The sequence below is a fragment of the Arvicanthis niloticus genome, chromosome 29 (assembly GCF_011762505.2).
Source record: "Arvicanthis niloticus isolate mArvNil1 chromosome 29, mArvNil1.pat.X, whole genome shotgun sequence".
Classification (NCBI taxonomy): Eukaryota; Metazoa; Chordata; class Mammalia; order Rodentia; family Muridae; genus Arvicanthis; species Arvicanthis niloticus.
The window spans coordinates 23,913,449-23,932,166 of record NC_133437.1 but is presented as its reverse complement, the minus strand read 5'-3'; the positions used below and the strand labels follow the sequence as shown (position 1 = coordinate 23,932,166).

General features: G+C 45.1%; 1 long non-coding RNA gene across 5 annotated transcripts in view; it reads left to right on the top strand.

Annotated features, from left to right (window-relative positions):
• LOC143440452 (uncharacterized) overlaps nt 1-18,718 on the top strand; it is a 51,339-nt gene that overhangs the window by 25,916 nt on the left and 6,705 nt on the right. For 4 of the 5 annotated variants that reach the window (XR_013108144.1, XR_013108141.1, XR_013108142.1 and 1 more), the window contains 2 exons: nt 15,323-15,507; nt 18,143-18,205. This is a non-coding gene — a long non-coding RNA (uncharacterized LOC143440452). Of the gene's footprint in view, nt 1-10,503; nt 10,662-15,322; nt 15,508-18,142; nt 18,206-18,718 lie in introns of those variants that run through there. The other variant, XR_013108145.1, reaches the window with a different exon arrangement.

Here is an 18,718-nt window from a genome sequence, read left to right as displayed (position 1 = left end):
TGTGCTGAGTATATATATATATATATATATATATATATATATATATATATATATAATATTCATGCACATAATAATTTTAAAAAATCTTAAAAGGAAAAAACCTTACAAGCCAGAGCTGTAGCTCAGTGGGTAAAGCACCTACTGTGTGCTAAGACCCAGAGTTCAGTGTCAGCACTGAGTAAACTGGGTTTGGTGACACACACCCGTGATTCCAGTACTCAAGGGATAGCCACAGTAGGAACAGGAGTTCAAGATCATCCTTGGTTACACAGAAAGTCTGAGGAGAGCTTGAGATACAGAGACACTACTCCCCAAATCCATTAGGGCAATGCCATTCATTGACTGGCTACTCAGACAAAAGACAGTGAATCCTGCTAAAGCAAGATTTTACACAAATTACATGGAGACACTTCTTAAGTCACTTTAAAAATTCATCCAGAGACAATGGTCAAATCTGAACATGAGTTTGTGGATTTTCATGTGTCAGTAGCAGAAAACAACCTTCCATTTGTAAATAAAAAACTGACTGGAGATCAAGTTCATTGTTTTGTCTGCCTTGGATATGAAAAGCCCGCAGTTCTGGTAAAAAGTTTTCTTGGGGTTTATTTAACACAACCTCCAGCTCCTGAGATTTTTGTTGTTGTTACGAAGGTGGTTTCTGAGTTGATGGGTAAGTGTTTTAATCAGTCGGCTGTTAAGTCTGGTCTATGCACGGATCAAAAATACATGTGGTTTGTTTCCCAGTGAGAGACTATATTTAAATGGAAGAAGGTCAACATTTTTATTTATTTCCAACAAACTAATGTTTTCAAGTCTTACTGGGAACAATGCAACCCAGAAACATCTACTGACCTGAAATTAGAAACTCATTATTTAAAAAGTGCTAATCAGAGTGGTAGATTTCAGACAGGAAATCTAACTGGGGATGTTGCTAGGTATATGCTGTTCTAAGTACCATCTAGCTCACTGGGTGGGAGAACAGAGCCTTGGTAGAGGTGAGCAGGGTATGCAAGGGCACCAGAAGAAGAGGTGGGGATGAGAGGAGAGGCAAGGGAGAAGATGGAGAAAGGAGGAGGAGGGGAAGGAGGAGGGGAAGGAGAAGAGGAAGGAGGAGGAGGAAGATAGAGAAAAGAGAAAGTAGAAAAGAAAAAAAGAAATCGAAAGAAGAAAATAACAAAGAGATGAGGGAGGAAAAAAGGTGTTGGTGGTACCAGGAAGTCTCCTTTCCCTGCCCCGCCCCACCTCTATTTTTTGATCCCCTCCATGCACCCCCACCCGGTCCTGTTCAGTTTTTCCCAGGCTCCTGAGTCACACCTTGCTCACTGTAATGGAGTTAGCAGGAGCTATTTCTAAACTAACATCTTTTTCTTGGTTTTGAAAGATCTTGACCTCATTGTTGATCTCAGATAACGATCTGATCTCAGATAATCTGATCTCAGATAATTATCTGATCTCAGATAATCGAGAAGCCAGGCTTCTTGGCATCCTAGGATTCTCCTGTCTCTGCCTTTCACCTCTGTCAGTTGGCGTGCTTGGATTACAGACTGGGTGCTACTGAGCCTGCCTTGATGTGGGTCCTGAACTCAGATCTTCATACTGTGTGCCAAATGCTTTGCCCACTGAACCATCTCTCCAGACCTAATGTTTCCACTTTTAAAGGCGAAGCCACAGAATCTGAGATTGATAGGACGATGGTAATTTTTGTTAATGAACTAGCACATTCTTACCTTTGGAATTGAAGGTTGGCACGTTTGGTCAGGGAAGACCTCTACAGAGGAGCCAGTCTTGTGACACAGCTTAGTGTGCAGTGTATAGATCTTTGGTCCCTCCCCCCTCCGTCCTCTCCCTCTTCATTCCTCTTCCTCCTCCTCTCTCCCTCCCTTCCCCCTCTCTTTCTCACCTCTCCCTCCCTTCTTCTCCTGGGCTCTCTAAAAATTTTGTGGTAGAATCAGGGGGCCTGTACATATTTATCTTCATTAGTTGCCTGTTGATTAGTTTTCAATGACTTGAACATGTGCTTTGCAAATTAAAATGAGGATACTTGTCACTTAAGGATCAAAGCCTTAGTTTTTAGCACAAGGAATGTATGCATAGTTCTTACAGTCCAGGCCTGCTCTGCCCAGCACATGGCAGTCATTTGCCCATATGGTCATTGTTCGTTTGAAATGGGACAGATATGAACGGAGAGCTTACCACTTAAATTTATTCAATTTTACGTAATTTAGATATAAAAAACTGATATACAATTCATTTGTTGAAAGACTCGTGGCATACGTTTGGAATCACTTAGACAAGTATCTTACGAGGACCTGCTTTAAAAAAAAACTGTTCAATGATACAAATATAGAGAAGTGACTATTTTGTATATAAAGGCCAGGCATCCTGGGGCTCAGGGGTAGCCAATTGTATTGTAGGTAGGAAAAGCAAATGCAGACCAGAAATAAGAGTCTATTCCATCGAGAACAAAGCACCACCCTCCGCACGACAGAAACATTCCAAAGCACCACCCTGCCACATGGAGCCCATCTGGCCTTTTCTAGGCACCCCATTGGAGTTTCAGGGCCGTGCTCTCAGCTCTGGCATGGCAAAATGTCAGGCTTTATGAATGGAAGTGATTCCATTTACCTGCCATTAAGAAGGCCATTGCAGTATGGAGCCTTAGGTGAGTAGTCTCAAGGAACACAAAGATTCCCTCAAACTTTGTTCATGCTGAGAAGCCAATATCCATGATCCCTCCCTCCCTCTCTCTTTTTACACACACACACACACACACACACACACAGACACCCCACCGTTACCACCACCACCACTACCATCACCACCACCTTCACCACCACCATCACCACCACCACCTCCCCATGACTTCCTCTGTCTCCTCCTGTCTTCCAGTCTTGTTATTTTCTTTAATCATGGCCCTTCTGGTACTATCACCCATGAAACAGTGGCCTTTTCTCTTCCTCAGGTTTTCTCTTACTGTGATAATGTACAACGTGATAGCCCAAGAAAATTCTGGCCATTTGGAGTAACTATCTTCCCCAATGTGCTTTGTGTGGCTCTGGTACAGCCTGCAGACCAGCCCACGTTTGTCCAGCAGAGAATACCAAGTCCTACTTGACTGTCTTTAGTTTTGACTAAAACTCATCCTCCTTCCCTCTGTCTCCATCTTATCCACCCCCAGATAAGACAGACCCTAGAGAAAGACTTTCACCATTTTTAGTTTCACATCTAGTTCCTAGCTGTGAGAAACACAGTTTCTTCTTATAGATATGAATATTTAGCCTTATGATACAAATATACTTTTATACGGCCAGGGAAAACACCTTAGAGCTCATGTGCCTTGCCCTGATGAGTTTTTCCTTCTACTCACAACATGGCTAAACTGGCTTCCACAGTATGCCAAGCTAGTGGAGGTTTGATACTCTAGACATTTAAAGTGACAGAGGCCCTAAGTATTTGTTACATTATTTTAAAGAAATACATATAGATTGAAAGTATTTTTAGGCTCTATACTCTGAGATGGATGTGAGTGGGCAGAAGGTCTGTCAGGGAAAGCCCTTGGAATCAACACTTCTGGGAGGGAAAGGATACAGGATGGGGATGAGAGAGAATGAGGGTTGTGGTGTGGGACCAGTGATGGAGTCAGGGATGTTCATAGAAAACACTGAGGTGAACTTTCACAGCTGTCCTCAGCCTGCTGTGCAGTTACTCCATGTGGTAAGGGGTTCTCATGGTGGATAAGCAGGATCACTTCCATTCACAAAGCCTGACATTTTGCCATGCCAGAGCTGAGAGCACAGCCTGAAACTCCAATGCAGTGCCTAGAAAAGGCCAGATGGGCTCCATGTGGCAGGGTGGTGCTTTGGAATGTTTCTGTCGTGTGGAGGGTGGTGCTTTGTTCTCGCTGGAATAGACTCTTATTTCTGGTTTACATTTGCTTTTCCTACCTACTATATGATTGCTACCCTCTCCAGTGGAGGAGGAGAAAAGTTCACATGGCCTTGTGACCAGAAAGCCGGAAATAAAAACAAATGCTTGCTCAAATTTCTTTCTTTTCTTGCTGTGATGAGTTATGAATGGATGAATGTGTGTGTGTGCGTGTGTGTGTGTGTGTGTGTGTGTGTGTGTGTGTGTTAGGGTTTTATTGCTATGAAGAGACACCATAACCATGGCAACTCTTATAAAGAAAAGATTTAATTGGGGCTGGCTTACAGTTTCAGAGGTTTGCTCTATTACCATCATAGTAGGAAGCATGGCAGCATCCAAGCAGACATGGTGCTACAGAGGAAGCTGAGAGTTTTACATCCAGATCTGTAAGAGGGAGTGAGTCACTGGCCATGACTTGTGCTTCTGAAACCTCAAAGCCTGCTCCAGTCCCTGCGACCCCCTTTTCTAATAAGGCCACACCCAGTTCAACAAAGCCACACCTCCTAATAGTGCCACTCCCTATGGGCCTATCTGGCTATTTTCATTCAAACCACCACAGTGTGAGTGTGTGTGTGTGTGTGTGTGTGTGTGTGTGTGTAAAGACATACTTTTCCCTTCCTCTCTATCCAATTGTTGTGCAGAGGGTATGTTAGCTTATAGGCTGCAAAACTCAGTCTGGTATTACACTAACGCCAAAGTGGGTAAAAGTAAACACCACCTAGAAATTCTTGAGTTGTTGAGAGTCTGGTGTTCCCAGGGGGATAATACATAGCATATGATAGGTATAAACATTTGAATGTGTGTTTTAGAACAGTGAATGTGAAGGTGGTAGAGATTCAGGGGAGTGAGACGTAGTAACCTAGTAACCATTCACTACTTTGGCATCTGAAGTCTAAATACTCCTCCTTTGGGTAAGTGATGGTGAGCGGAAGGGGTCCAACTCCCTTGCAGAGGGCTGAATGGTTTGGTAGTGGTATGTGCCGAAGTTTCGTCAGTTCAGTGCTTCATGTGGTATTCTGAGTCTACAGTGGGTAGCTCAAAAATTAACCTTCCCCACCTTCTTCCATAGAGTTCAGTTGTAACAGAGCAGTGGTAATATTGAATGTTATGTGCACAACACAGTAACAGGGGCAGCCGTGCTTGAGCTAAGCTAGTCCTTCAAAGTCTTGACTCCACTCTTGTTTTTTTCACACCTATCTCTGCCTATTTCCCAGGCCTTATAGAAGGCATTTGTCCATCAGGAAGTGGTTAGTCAATATCTTCCCAGGGCATTTCTGTCCAGTGGACACATGCTTTTCAACTTATATAGGATCATATCCTAAAAATACAAACAAAAAAAAAAACATTATGAAATGAAACTATCATGAGTTGGGCTGTGTTCAGTACACCTAACCTACTGAACACCATGGCCTATTCGAAAGGTGTGGAGAACATTTACACTAGCTACCATTGGACAAAACCATCTGACAATAAATTGCCTTTCCTATAATAAGGTGTGTTGAGTAATGTATTGAAAGTGAAAAAAAAATAGAACAGTTGTCTGGATCCAGGTGGACATTTGAAGCAGGATTTATACTGAGTGTGTGCATTGGTTCATACAGACCTGAAGTTAAGAGATCACAGTAAATCAGAGATGTTCTCCCCCATCACGCTGTGTGTGTAGATGTATATGCCCCTGTACCCACAACCCGCTTTTCTTTTCTCTGGGTGCATTTGGGGTTGTATGTTTGTTCTTGGCCTTCCAGCCATGTCACAGTGGTTGGTGTGCTCAAACAGAAGCTCGTAGAGTAGAATGCTCTGACCCTTCCTCGATATGTCTTCCCAGAAGTGCATCTCCTTCCACCCTGGGGACTGAGCTCATTCTCTGTCACCAGCCTGCTTCCGGTCCTGGTCCTTTTGTGCATCTTCCTGGGGATTCTCTTAGTGAAATCGCTCCTATGTATCTATTCTTTCTATCACTTTCCCCTCTTGGTCTTAAGGGTCTACCGTTTTGGCATATAGTTTAAGAATACAAACGTAACTTTTTTTTTACTTTCTATTGATTCTTTGTAAATTTCACATCATGTACCCCAATTCCACTCATCTCCCCATCCCTTTGTATCTGCCCTCCACCCTTGCAACCTCCCCGCCAAAAGAAAAAAATTGTGGAAACTGCAGTGTATCACAGTGCGTTACACAGTAAACCCTTTTATCCACACATCTTTACTTGCAAATGTTCACTGCAGTGAGTCATTGGTCTGGTTCGAGGCCTCTGGCTTCTGCTACACTATCGAATACTGGATCTCACTGAGAGTCCTCTCAGATATCCTGTTGTTGCTCTGTGTCATGGAGATCCTACAGCTTTGGATCTGCAGGGCCAGCTGCTCCATGTGCTCCAGTGACTTACAGATGAGGTAGGTGTTGGGGTGCACCAACTCAAAGCCCTGGATCTGGACCTGGGTGGTAGCTGAGTTGGTCAGCTCGCTAGCTCTCACACCTGCACTGCCCTGCCCTGCCCTGGCTAACCCAACCAATGCTACAGCAAGTGAGGGGCAGGGAAAGCTGCCCTGCTCTCATATCCTGGGGGCCAGCTCTGCTGTGCAGCCCAGGTGAGGTGCAGAGCCTGCTCTCCCATGTGCTGAAGCCCAGACCTATTCTTTATCTAAAAACCGAGTGGTGACTGATTCGGTAAATCTCCGACCCAAATAAGACCGGTCAAGAAAAACACAACTCAATAATTATGAACATAAGCTGCACACCTAGATTGGGCAGTTTCACCACTACACTGCCCTATTCCTCAGCTATGAGATCCCTTACAACTTGCGATTTTTCGAGGCCACGTTCTTCTCCTCCGTTGCCCTAACACCTCCGGCTCCTCTGTAGCCTCTCTCTCTCTCTCTCTCTCTCTCTCTCTCCCTTTCTTCCCCCCTTGACTTCCTCTTCCGACTCCTCCCCTAAGCCTTTTTCTCCACCTCCCCTTCTATTGCCCAATCACTGGCTCTAGCCTTTATTTTACAAATTAAGGTGGGCAGAAGGTTAACAAGTCGCCTGTGTACTGACTCACTCCTCCTCTGCAGCCCCTCCCAGGAAAGTGGAACTAGCATCAAATACAAGGCTGGGGCTATCCACAACAGGTGACAGGCTTACTTTCAAAGCCCCTCTCCCCTCCTCTGTATCTGTTTTCTATATTTTGATTTCTGCGGGCAGCTTCACATCTCTCAAGATGCACCGGTGCACCGTCTTCACCTGATCTTTCTTAGTCTTTACTTTTCCTCCAAGATCATTTTACCTTCTATTCCTTGGGTCTTTCTGTTTTGTTTTATTTGGGCTTTCTTACAAGCTGGGGGTGGGGTGGGGGTGGGGGATGGGGAGAGGCTTGGATGCTTATGAATAAGACCCTAGGTAGGCTGTCGAGGAGACTGTGTTAGTGGGTGAATTTGTTGACTAAGGCGCGGGTCTTGGCTCTAAGTGAGAGGTAGTCACTTTTGAGGGTCTTAACCTGTTGGAGGAGGGTCCACTCTACTGAGCAGTAAGGCCATGCTGGATACCTGGCTCTTCCAAAAGATCACTTGAATTTACATTTCGAGTAAAAGTAAAGACAAGCACAGGCGAGTAATGTAAAGACAAATGAGACTCCAGTTTTACTTTAAGACTTCCCCTTTTCACAACCTGGATGTGAACATCTGACCAGGAGTGTGTCATGCTGGGATGTTGGAGGGCCATGTCAGAGAGAGCGCCTTGCACACTGATTTTCGAATTAGTGATTGTCTCCACTCTCATTCCCTACACTCTTGGTCTCTGTGGTTTTTTTCTCTGTTGTCTCCTCGAGTCAGCCCCTACTTAATGCTCTCCCATCTGCTTACAATTTTAAAATGTTAAGGGTTTTTTTTTTTTTTTCTCCAGATTTCTCTGGAGATAAAATTGGCTGTGGTGTCTGCCACTTTGCGTGGCTCTGTAATGTAGTCAGTTGTAGAGAAAACCACGACATTTGCCACTTCTCTAGAAGGCAGAGTCCCTGCCATGTCTAATGATTGTACTTCCTCATTTAGTCCATACTACCCTGGGGACCGTGGGGAGGCTGGAGGAAAAGGTGCTGGGAAGTAATCTTGAGAGCATCATTGTGAAGGTAGCGCCGGAGTATCAAGAACAGGTGTCTACTGTTAGCATCCTGTCTAAACTCCACCCCCCACAGTTACCTGGCAACAGCCAGGTATGCTCCTCCCCACAATTACCAAGCAATAGCCAGGTAGGCGGGACCCTCTATGAAAGAGTCTGCTTGCCCCTCCTCCCTCTCTCGATTGATCTCTTGATCTATTGACCTCATGGGTTCTTCCCTCCCCCCTCTCTCCACGTGCTCATGGCTGGCCTCTACTACTCTCTCTTTCTCTCTCTGCCTCTACTATCCTCTTAACTCCCCTCCCCACGCCCTGAATAAACTCTATTCTATACTATACCATCGTGTGGCTGGTCCCTCAGGGGGAAGGGATGCCTAGGCTTGGGCCCGCTGAGACATCCCCTTCCCCCATACCTCACCACACACCCACAGAACATATTCAATATCTCTTTATCTTTGTATAAACACATTATCTACCCTTCTCAGGATGTTAATAGAAGACATTCCGGGCTCGGGTAAGGGCTTGCAGGTGAGCCGGGCACGGGGCACACAGCTGTGGCTAAAAGTTTGAGTTGGTGGGAAGAGGGACACTAGAAACAAGCTAAGTGACAGTCAGTATGGTGTTCAAGGAGTAGATAAGGTGACGTAAGATGGGATGTGGAAGAGACCTGAGCATGAGTCCTGCCAATGAGCGTATGTTTGAATGCAGAAAACAACACCGTCTGCAGTATCAGCCGCACACAGAGGGCAGCGATAGGCGGCACCCCCCCCCCCCCACCTCACATTTCTGGGTCAATGATAGTGACCCCAGCTTGGATGAAGGAAAGGCACAGCTTGACCCTTAGTGTCAACTTCCTTCCCCGAAGATGTTCCACTGGAACTCGTAACCTGTGCAGTTTACCTCTTTGCCTTTTCCTTTCCAACAGAAGACTAATAAAGCAAAGATACAAGGCCTTGGAAAGAGGTGGAAAGAAAGAGGCACCCCCTTTCCCATCCCCACTCTCTGCTCCAAGGTGTCCGTCCCTTGCTTGCCAGAGACAAAGACTAGGCTGTTTTGAACAGTTCTGTCCCTGCCCTAAAATTTGTACGGAGGCATGCGTTGAGGGGATCTTGCCATCGCCCATGACCTCGGCTCTAGCATTGGGGATCGCATAGCGATCATAATAAACAGGGCTACAGGGAACGGCACCAGGCAGGGCAGGCCTACCAGCGGCCTCCAGGCTCTGCTGCTGAAAGCAAAGGAAACTGCGAGTAGAAGCAGCCCAGCTCCTCCTTAGGGTTTACACAGTTGCCATCTCACTCTCTCTGGCTCCCCCAGAGAAGGCTGTTTTGAATCCATCTTTTGTTTCTCCTGGCAGCCCCCGCCCCGCAATCTCACCACTAGTGCTTGGGCTGCTTTCTTCTCTGGCTCTGTCTTCCCGCAGGAGTTGGGGAGCTGGTCTCTTTCTCACTCTTTGTCCCTATTTCTCCCACAAGCTGTCTCCGAGCTCCAGCACCCCGTGGCTTTCAATGCCAAGGCTCTGAAGGCAAACAAATGCTCAAACTTTGGGTTGCTATAAGTGTTCATTATTCCTGTTTGATCATCGTACGCTCATATCATCTTAGCGCACTGTATCCCATAACCATGCGTAATTACTGGGTCTCAGCGATCTCAAAATGCAGTTTTTCAAAAGCAAAATTAAACTGTTGAAATTAATTCTAATAATACATGTATTTTATATTCAACATGTATTCGCACAAAAACTAACAGCCCCCAGCACATTTCTGTGCTGGGCCACAGCACATGATGCTCAGCCCCACCCCTTGTCCCAGCCCCATACAAATGAAAGCTTCTAGAATCTTCAGGTCCTCAGAGTAAAATACCCTGCTCTCCTCTGACTGCCATTGCCAACAAGAGGCCCCTATCCCAGTCAGGGTCCCTTTTTCTGCAGGACAAAACCCAAAGCAGGCAGTCATTCATTTATGGAAATGAGTCATAAGGGACTCTCCTGGGCCAGCATAGCATAGGCAGGTTCTGATCCCGCTTTAATTTAATTAAGCTTTGTTTATTTAATCAGCCAGGAGATATGTGTCCTTAGGCAGGAATCTGCTGCTGCCTCTCAGCTGTGGTTTTGTTTGTGGAGAGAGAGCTGTGTTCTGCTTCATATTTTTGAAGGGTTTGGGGTTAATGGTCTGGTTGCAAGCAAGGCACTCTGGGGACCCGCATGCAGCAGCCGTGCACAAGCGTGTGTGCAGACCTGAATGAGTGTGCACACGGTGTGCGCAGGTGGGTGTGTTGCTCTTGCACAGGGTGTGGTTCTGATTCTTAGGCAGAGATGTCCAAGGGGCTGGACCTAACAGTTTGCTTTCTTGGCCTCCTACTTCAGAAGAGAGAGGAGCCCGAGCCGGTCCTATAGTGTAGAAAACAAAGACAGGCCCTGTTACTGCATTGGACTTCAGTTTAATCTTTCAGGAGATGTGCCAACCCACTGCTCATGGATTATACAACACTGTAGAGCTGAGAGCTCTCACCCTAGAGTCCTCTCAGCTCTGAAGGCAAGGACAGAGGCAGAGGCAAACAGGACCTGTCCACTGGTGGAGAAGGGAAGCACTCCTTTTGCCTTTTGCAAAAATAACTGTTCTTAATGGGGAGGGATAGCAAAAGGTAAGTGCTAGAACTTGCAGTTTTTGAAATTGACAGTTTACACACATTTGTGGGGGTGCAGATATTTTTGTAGGACACACACACAGAGAGAGATATGCACACTTAATACTTTTTTCTTTGGTGTTAGCTCTGTAATGTCTCCTGACACTGTGAAGTTGGTGTAATCAGCCCCATTCTGCTGTGGAGGAAACAAAAGGTCAGACTCTCATGGAGACTGGTGCCAGTCTTGAGCACTGTACTGAACTGGCCTATGATTAGACAGTGTTGAGCTACACTTTTCCCCCTAGACTTATGATATCCAATATGATAGCTACCAGCCATGTAACAAACTTCGGCACACTTAAGTATTTGAACTTACACGTGTCTAGCACACATTTAGAACTTACTCCTGGGCAATAAGTACTGGAAACGTGGTCGCTCTGAGTTGTAAGTACAAAATACTTAGAATGGAAAACAGATACAAGTAGATTGTTTTTGTTATTTTCGAGATTGAGTGAAATGCCCAAACAGAAAATAATTATATTATTACCCTTGGTTTCAACAGTTTCATTCTGATTTTGTAAAAAGTCCATGTATCTTGAAGTCTTTAATTGAGCTACAATAATTATACGTAATCACGGAGTACAGTGCAATATACTGACACACACATAGCATAGTCAAACAGGGATAATTAGCATTTATAGCTTCATTTACCATTTCTTTGCATTTGGAGCCTGTGGAATCCTCTCTCCTAGTCCTTTATAAAATGCATAAGCTGTTGTAACCATGGTTACCCATGGTGCTGTAGTCTGACTGAGTCTGTCTAACTGTAACCGGCTATTCCTTACTCAGTCTCCCTCTGCCTCTCCCCCAACCCCTTTCCTTTCCTGCCTTCTGGTGGCAGCCATTTGACTTTCTTTTTCCATCGGGTCAGGATTTTTTTTTTTTTTTCTAGTATCCACATATGAATAAGGATATGCAATATTTATCTTTTCCATGGTTGGGTTAGTTCATTTAACATAAAATCTTCTAGTTCTGTCTATTTTCTTTTTAAATGTGATGTGGCAGCCATAAAATTTAAGATTGTAACAGTGCTCTGGTATGTATTTCTATCAGATGGCAGCAACTCTAAATCAGGGCAGATGTTTTTTTAAACTCATGGCCATACATCACCCCAAGTCAGCCCTCAAGACCCCTGGGCAGATTTCATAGTTGATAACCTGGGTTTCCATGTTTGGATATCTCACCATGAAAGGGGAGAAACAGAGAGCCATGATGATGACCTAAAGAAGGACCAGATGCCGTGTGACATCCCAGAGGACTCTCAACTCTGGCCTTGTGTTAAAAGGCTTTCTCAAACTTATCTCAGTGTTCAAAGCACCAAGAAAAAGCCAGGAAAACTGTACTTTAAGATCAAGGCAGTGAGTACTTACAGATCTATTCATGGGGTCCTACTGCCTGGGAGCAAAGGCCTGGAGCAAGCAAAGCCTTGGCGGAAGCACAGCCAGTGAAAACACACAATTCACTTACTCTTTTGTATCTCCAATCAGGCTGCAGCAAATCCGAATGGTCTGATTCATTCTTATTGCTTGCTGTATCTGTGTTATATACCAAGGTCCCTGCCCTCTTAGAACTTGTATTCCAGAGGCGATGGGAAACAATATACAATAAGCACATAAATATGGTAATTTCAGATTCTATTAGGTTACAGGTTGACTGCTATTACAGGGAATCAGATGATCATGGCATAAGCAAGAGAGGATCTAATTTCTTTTTCATATAACAACCTGGAGGTGAACAGTCTAGGGTTGGACTAGCATCCATCTGTGTCAGGAATCTGGGGTCCTTCTACCTTGCTGTTCTATTGTAAGTCTGTGGGGGTCAGCAAGGTCAAAGGTTGATTACCGCATCTTCTGCTTTACATTCCGATGAGAGGGGAAAGGACGAGGATGGGGAGGCTGCTCCTTTGCTTCTCAGGATACAATTTGGGGCTCATTACTCCATTCATATTCCATTGACTGGTACATAGTTACATGACTATTCTAGAAGCAAGTGGTTGAGAAAGGTAGCCTTTTAACAACAAAACAGAAACACAGAACAAAATAAAACCCCCATAGAACAACGTGAACCCAGTAATTGTTTAAATAACATTTATTGTGTTTGTCCCCAGATAGTTTCATAAATATAGAGAAGACATCCTGATTATTGTAACCCTTGCTCTCTCTTCCACCCCTATTATCCATCCTCCTTTTTTTTCCTAAAAATATAGAATAGAGTTTATTCAGGGCATGGGGAGGGGAGTTAAGTGGGTAGTAGAGGCAGAGAGAGAGAGAAGGGGGTTGGAGAGAGGGAGAGAAGAGGAGTAGCGAAGTAGAGGCCAGCCATCAGCATGTGGAGAGAGGGGGGAAATGGATGAGAGGGCAGGAACAGGAAGACAAGAGCAAGAGCCACCCTCCTCTTTACAAGTCCCTTTGCTAAATCCATTACTTGCTTTGCTGTTCATCTGGGGACACACTGAGTTTAGCCAGGATCATCTGTGTGAGCATGGCTTTGGAAATATTCACTGAGGTCTGCTGGACTCCTCAGTGGCACAGAACTGAACGTCGCAATTACCCTCAGAATCCAACAGCTTCTAACAGTTCAGCCGGGACCTCTGAGCTCCCTTCTGACCCATGATTCTCTGGTGATAGGACCTAGCCTTACTGAGACCCCACCAATGCTGTGAGGTTGTGCACAGAGGAGAGCACTTCACAGCCCCTCTCGTTATCCTTCTGTACTTACATTCTTTCTGCTCCATTTCCCATGAGACCCTCAAACTTTAGAGGTGAGTGTCTTAGTTGGGGTTTTATTGCTGTGAAGAGACACCGTGACCAAGGCAACTCTTATAAAGGCAAACATTTAATTGGTTCTGGCTTACAGTTTCAGAGATTTAGTCTATTATCATTATGGCAAAGAAGCATGGCAGCATCCAGGCAGACATGGTTCTGGAGGAGGCAAGAGTTCTACATCTTAATCTGCCGGCAGCCAGGAGGAGACTCTCTCTTCCACAATGGGCAGAGATTGAGCATAGAGACCTCAAACCCTACCCCCACAGTGACACACCTCCTCTAACAAGGCCACAGCTCCTCCAATAATGTCTTACCTCCTAATAGTGACAAGTCCTATAGGCTAAGTATATTCAAACCACCACAGGGAATGATATCCTGGTTAGGGCTGGGGATGAAATTATTTTCAGCATCTTGACCAGACCTATGTTCATTACAAAGAGAGTTTCTGATCATGTCTGAGAGGGTAGCTTTTTTTTTTTTTTTTAAAAAATTTGTTTGTTTTGTAATAAAGCAAGAAGACAACAGCTTCTGAGGGGCAACTAATAGTCCCAGCACAATGCTCTATTGCACAGCCACTATCCTCACAATGTCAACAGGAACACCGTACAGCCGTAGAGATCAGAACAGGGTTCCCTTGTGATACAGAGGCATGCCGCTGCTGTCAGGCAAGACTCATGGCAGAGAGGCCAACGCCATGTTTTTTAAACATAAAATCCTAAGAAAATATCCAGCCGCAGCTGATGAAACATGAGAGTTGTGTGGTGTATTAGCTTTCTGTGACCGGAGAAAACAAACAGCTTGTGAAGAGGAAAGGTCTGCTCCGGCTCACAGTCTGGGAGGACTTACTCATGGTTGTTTGGCCTCTTTCCTTTGGGACCTGCCATAGGTGAAGTGGAAGATGGTAAAGGCTACACACAGCAAAGTTCTTTACCTCATGGCTCAAAAGAGGAAGAAACTGAGGCCCTACATTCCCCTTTAAGAACGTGCCCTGTGATATAACAAACACCCTCTTGCCAGGCCCCACCACCTTCCAACGATGCCATGGGCTGGGGACTGCCTTTAACACCTGGGCTTTTGAGAAACATCCCACACTATAGCAAGGGGCCACATGAGATTTTCAGAAGCCCAACTGATTCCCTCTCTGACTCATCCTTCAGACATAAAATGAGGTGATGTGCAAAGTCAGTGGGTGTCACATGTTGGGAAACTTATCACATGTATGTCAGAAGGTGTCCTGAGTGTTGGAACAGAAGCCAGAAGTTAGACACAGCTCCTCATAGAAAGTCTTCCAGATCCAGATGTGAAGACCTAATACTAAGACTGGGTCTCGTGGCTCTAGAAATGATGTTTCCAGGGCAGCTGGCTGGTCATGAGCAGGAGGCGGAAGATGCGTTCACAGTCAGTCCTGTATGGAGCTGCAGAATCTGTCTTCTTTTCTCTAGCCTCCATTGGTTGCCTCTGGCAGCTTTTTCTGAATTGTTCCAAGCTAGAGCAGGGAAAGGGGACCTGGCAACAGCTTTGTCTCAGTTCCTGGTTTCCTTTATATCCACTCACTTTCTTTATCTGCTTATGGGATAAAACCTCTTGGGCTCCCTCGACTGCCTTCCTCCAAGGGCTGTGATCAGGATGAGATAAAAGAGGAAGCATGGGGATGTGTGTCATATTCAAGGTTAAGTTCTGGAAGAGGAGGCACAATGCCTGAGCCAGTAGGATCTGGACCATCATCCCCATGGTTATGATTGCAACTCAAGTTTCCTTAGTCCCAGGTCTCAGTAGAGACCTTGATTATAATTTTCAACAACTTTCTGTTTCTCAAAATACTGACTAACCCATGGCTTTGTTCTTGTCAAATAGGTGCTTAAAGCTGGACTTGGCAACACACCCACGACCTCTGAACTTGGAGATGGAGGCAGGAAACTGAGGTCAAGGTCATCCTTGGTGACATAGCCAGTTGTAGGCCAGTCTGGGTTACATGAGAGTCTATCTCCAAAAAACTAAGCGACCAACAACCAAACAACAAACCACCACCAACAAAGCAGGTGCTTAGATATTTTTAGACAACTCTTGTTAGAGATTCTGTGTCTTGGTATGGAGTATGAGCTGGTTAGAAACTTAGGCCCTCTGCTTCACCTTTTGAATATGAGTATAGAAACAGCTTTACCCAGAAGCCACCATTTTCTGAATTTCTCACACCACCCTGAACATACCTACTGGCTGTGGCGTGTGCTCTCCCTGGTCACATGCAGAATTTTGCTTAGCTGAGGTTCTTTGGACCTTTCTGCATGAATATTATTTCCATTCCGGGAGGAATTAGAGTGGTCAGACAACTTAATAACTTCAATTGCAACCCAGTTTTCAATTATTTGCATATTCATTTGCATCTACCTATCCATTCAGTCCTCTCCCCCATTCTTTCGTTAAGTGTGGCCTCCCTGTCCCTGGGAAGATTGTTGGCCAATATGGGTCCATTGGGGCAAATGGATCAGAGATGATGATTGGGAGGAGGGGGTTCCGGAAGCCTTGTGAGTATGTATGGTAATGAAGACACATCAGAACAGCTACAGGGAGACAGATCAACTTTACTTGGAGTGATTCAGGGTTATATAGTTTTGGGTTAATGGGGTAGGAATATCCAAGGTGAGCAAATGTCATTGGCTGAAAGTTTAAGGTATCAAGATGCCTCATTAGCATAGGGAGGCGTTCCAGGAAGCTCAGGTGTTAGCTGAACAGGTTCTTATTGGGGCAAAAGAAGCTTAACTTGAATCCAACTGAGGCAATACGGCACTCTGCAGGTAGAGGTATTCTCTATAGGTTAAGGTCAGAAGAGGGAAGCCCTGCTACTGAAGGAAGTCTTCCAGTATGCACTGAGCCCAGAAGGCTATCCAGACACTGGTAAACTTTGGCCTTACTTAGCAGGGTTTTCCCACAGTTGAGTTTTTGACCTTTGAGAGAGAGTCTTCTGTAGCCCATGCTGATGTCAAGAATGATGTCATCGTACTCATGCTTACACTTCCCACAGTGCTGGAGTTAGAGGAGTGCCCTGCCAGACTGAGATCCTTTGAGCATCTTCTATAGGCCAAGTTTCATGGAAGTATAAGGCACACCACAACTGCAAAGACAATAAAAAGCCTGTCTTTGGTCCCCTGAAGTTTGGTACATGTGGTATCATAGAGCAGGGCTCTGGGCGCCATGAGAATGAAAGGGAAGGGATAGCTGCCCAGAGGACACTCTGTACTCAGGACTGGGGCAGACGGAATACGTCCTATACGCTAATAGATTGGAATAGAAGCCTTAAGCTAAAGGGGTTAAGGAAAGCGTTCTGAATCACGGGAACATCGAGGACAAAGCTGTTCAGGGTAGAGAATTTGGCAGGCTATGGGAACTACAATCTGTTTTAATAGATTGAGAACATAGAACACAAGAGGGGGCAGAGAGTGGGAGAAACAGTGCCAAAAGGAGGGACTATGGATAGAGAGTCCCATCAGTCGTGGCCATGAGTTTGGGTTCAGGGAGTTTAAAGCAGAACAAGGATGATCAGAAATGCAGAGTTTGAAAGCTTTTTCCAACCTTGGGGGAGAAGCCAGGCTGAGGGAGGCAAGACTCCATGAAGGAAGAGAGCAACTGGGTGCCACAATGAAGCCCTGCGGTTAAGTGGAGATGATGACAAGGAAGCAGGCAAGTCAAGACACTACTGAGGAGAAGACACAATGGCAGTGTGTGCAAGGTCAAATGCAATGAAGCTGAGGTTGAAGGAGTTTCCATGTCCTGGGTGTTTGTTACCCAGGAAGGGTGACAGATTTGTAGGAGGGACCACTGACTTCTCACTAAGACTCACCAAGTGACAAGTCTAGGCAGAGGTAGAGCTTTTGGAAAAAACTGGGTGGGTGAGCTACCTGTGAGAATGGAAAGAAGTAAGCAAGAAGAGAGAGGACAGCGGAACCCTGGGGAACCTGCATTCACTGAAGATTGATGGCACAGTAACTGAAAAGGAACCGTGTTGTCAGGCATGGTGCCACATGCTTATAATTCCAAAACTCAGCAGGCAGAGTCAGGAATCCTGGGTGTTCAAGGCCAGCCTTGGCTAATGGGGAGAGCCTCTTTTGAAAAATAACCAAACAAAGGAACTAAAGGAAACAGCCAGAGAAAACCAAAACAAAACCTCAAGTCCTGGCAGCTGAACAGACAGAATTTCAAGGAGTTACATGCTTCTAGAAGGAGTCGTGCCCACTAGACCATGAGAGAGAAGCTACTGTCTTACAGGGGGTATTTCTAGTGGAGTAAGGAGTAGACGGTGTGTCAGGAAGCTGATAGAAGAGACTGTAGGGAGAGACACTTTAAAAGTCTGGTTCTCATCAAGAGAGAGGGGGGAGGGGATGACTGGAGAGGAAGCCAAGAAAGATAAATGAATTGTCCAATGTCTCTCAGTGGATTAATGTTAAGTCATCCATAGATGTTGTTCTAAGCACTGGACACAAAGGAATTTAAGACAATCTTTCAGAGGGGTACAATTTAGCCAATAAAACTTCAGAAATACATGGTCCTCAGACCTTGTGTTTGCTAAGAAATGATGCCTGAAATGTTATAAGGATTGAGGTTAAAATAGCTACGGGTTCATTCTTGGATCTGCTCCTTTCTGGTTGTATGATCTTGGACATGTTATTTCATCTTTTAAAGCTTCAGCCTCCTCATCTGTGCAAGGGGAACCATAATGCCAACCACTTAAAATGTTTCCTGAAGGTAAGGTTTATTAACTCCACCAGGGTAGAGGGTTTGTCTATACCAACAGTTCTCAACCTGTGGGTTGTGACCCCTTAGGGGGTCAATCAACCCTTCCACAAGGCTGTCCAAGACCATTGAAAAGTGCAGATATTTATATTATAATTTATAACAATAGTAAAATTATAGTTATGAGGTAGCAATGAAATAATTTTATAGTTGTGCGATACCACCACATGAGGAACTGTATTAAAAGGTTGCAGCATTAGGAAGGTTGAGAACTATTGGTCTATACTATTTAATACTCCATTCCCAGCACTCAGCATAGCATGCCAAGACATCCGTCCCACAGAGAAAGCATTAGGTATCTAATGAATAAATCCATGATTGAAGGTATGTGGAAAGACTGGCATGGAAGGGTACCCTTTAGAGGGTAGTCCCTCTTCCTCGATTCTCTGGGACCTGCCACTGAATTCATGAAGACGGGATAAGAAATTATCCAACAAAATACTCTTGTTGGCAATAAACTACTGG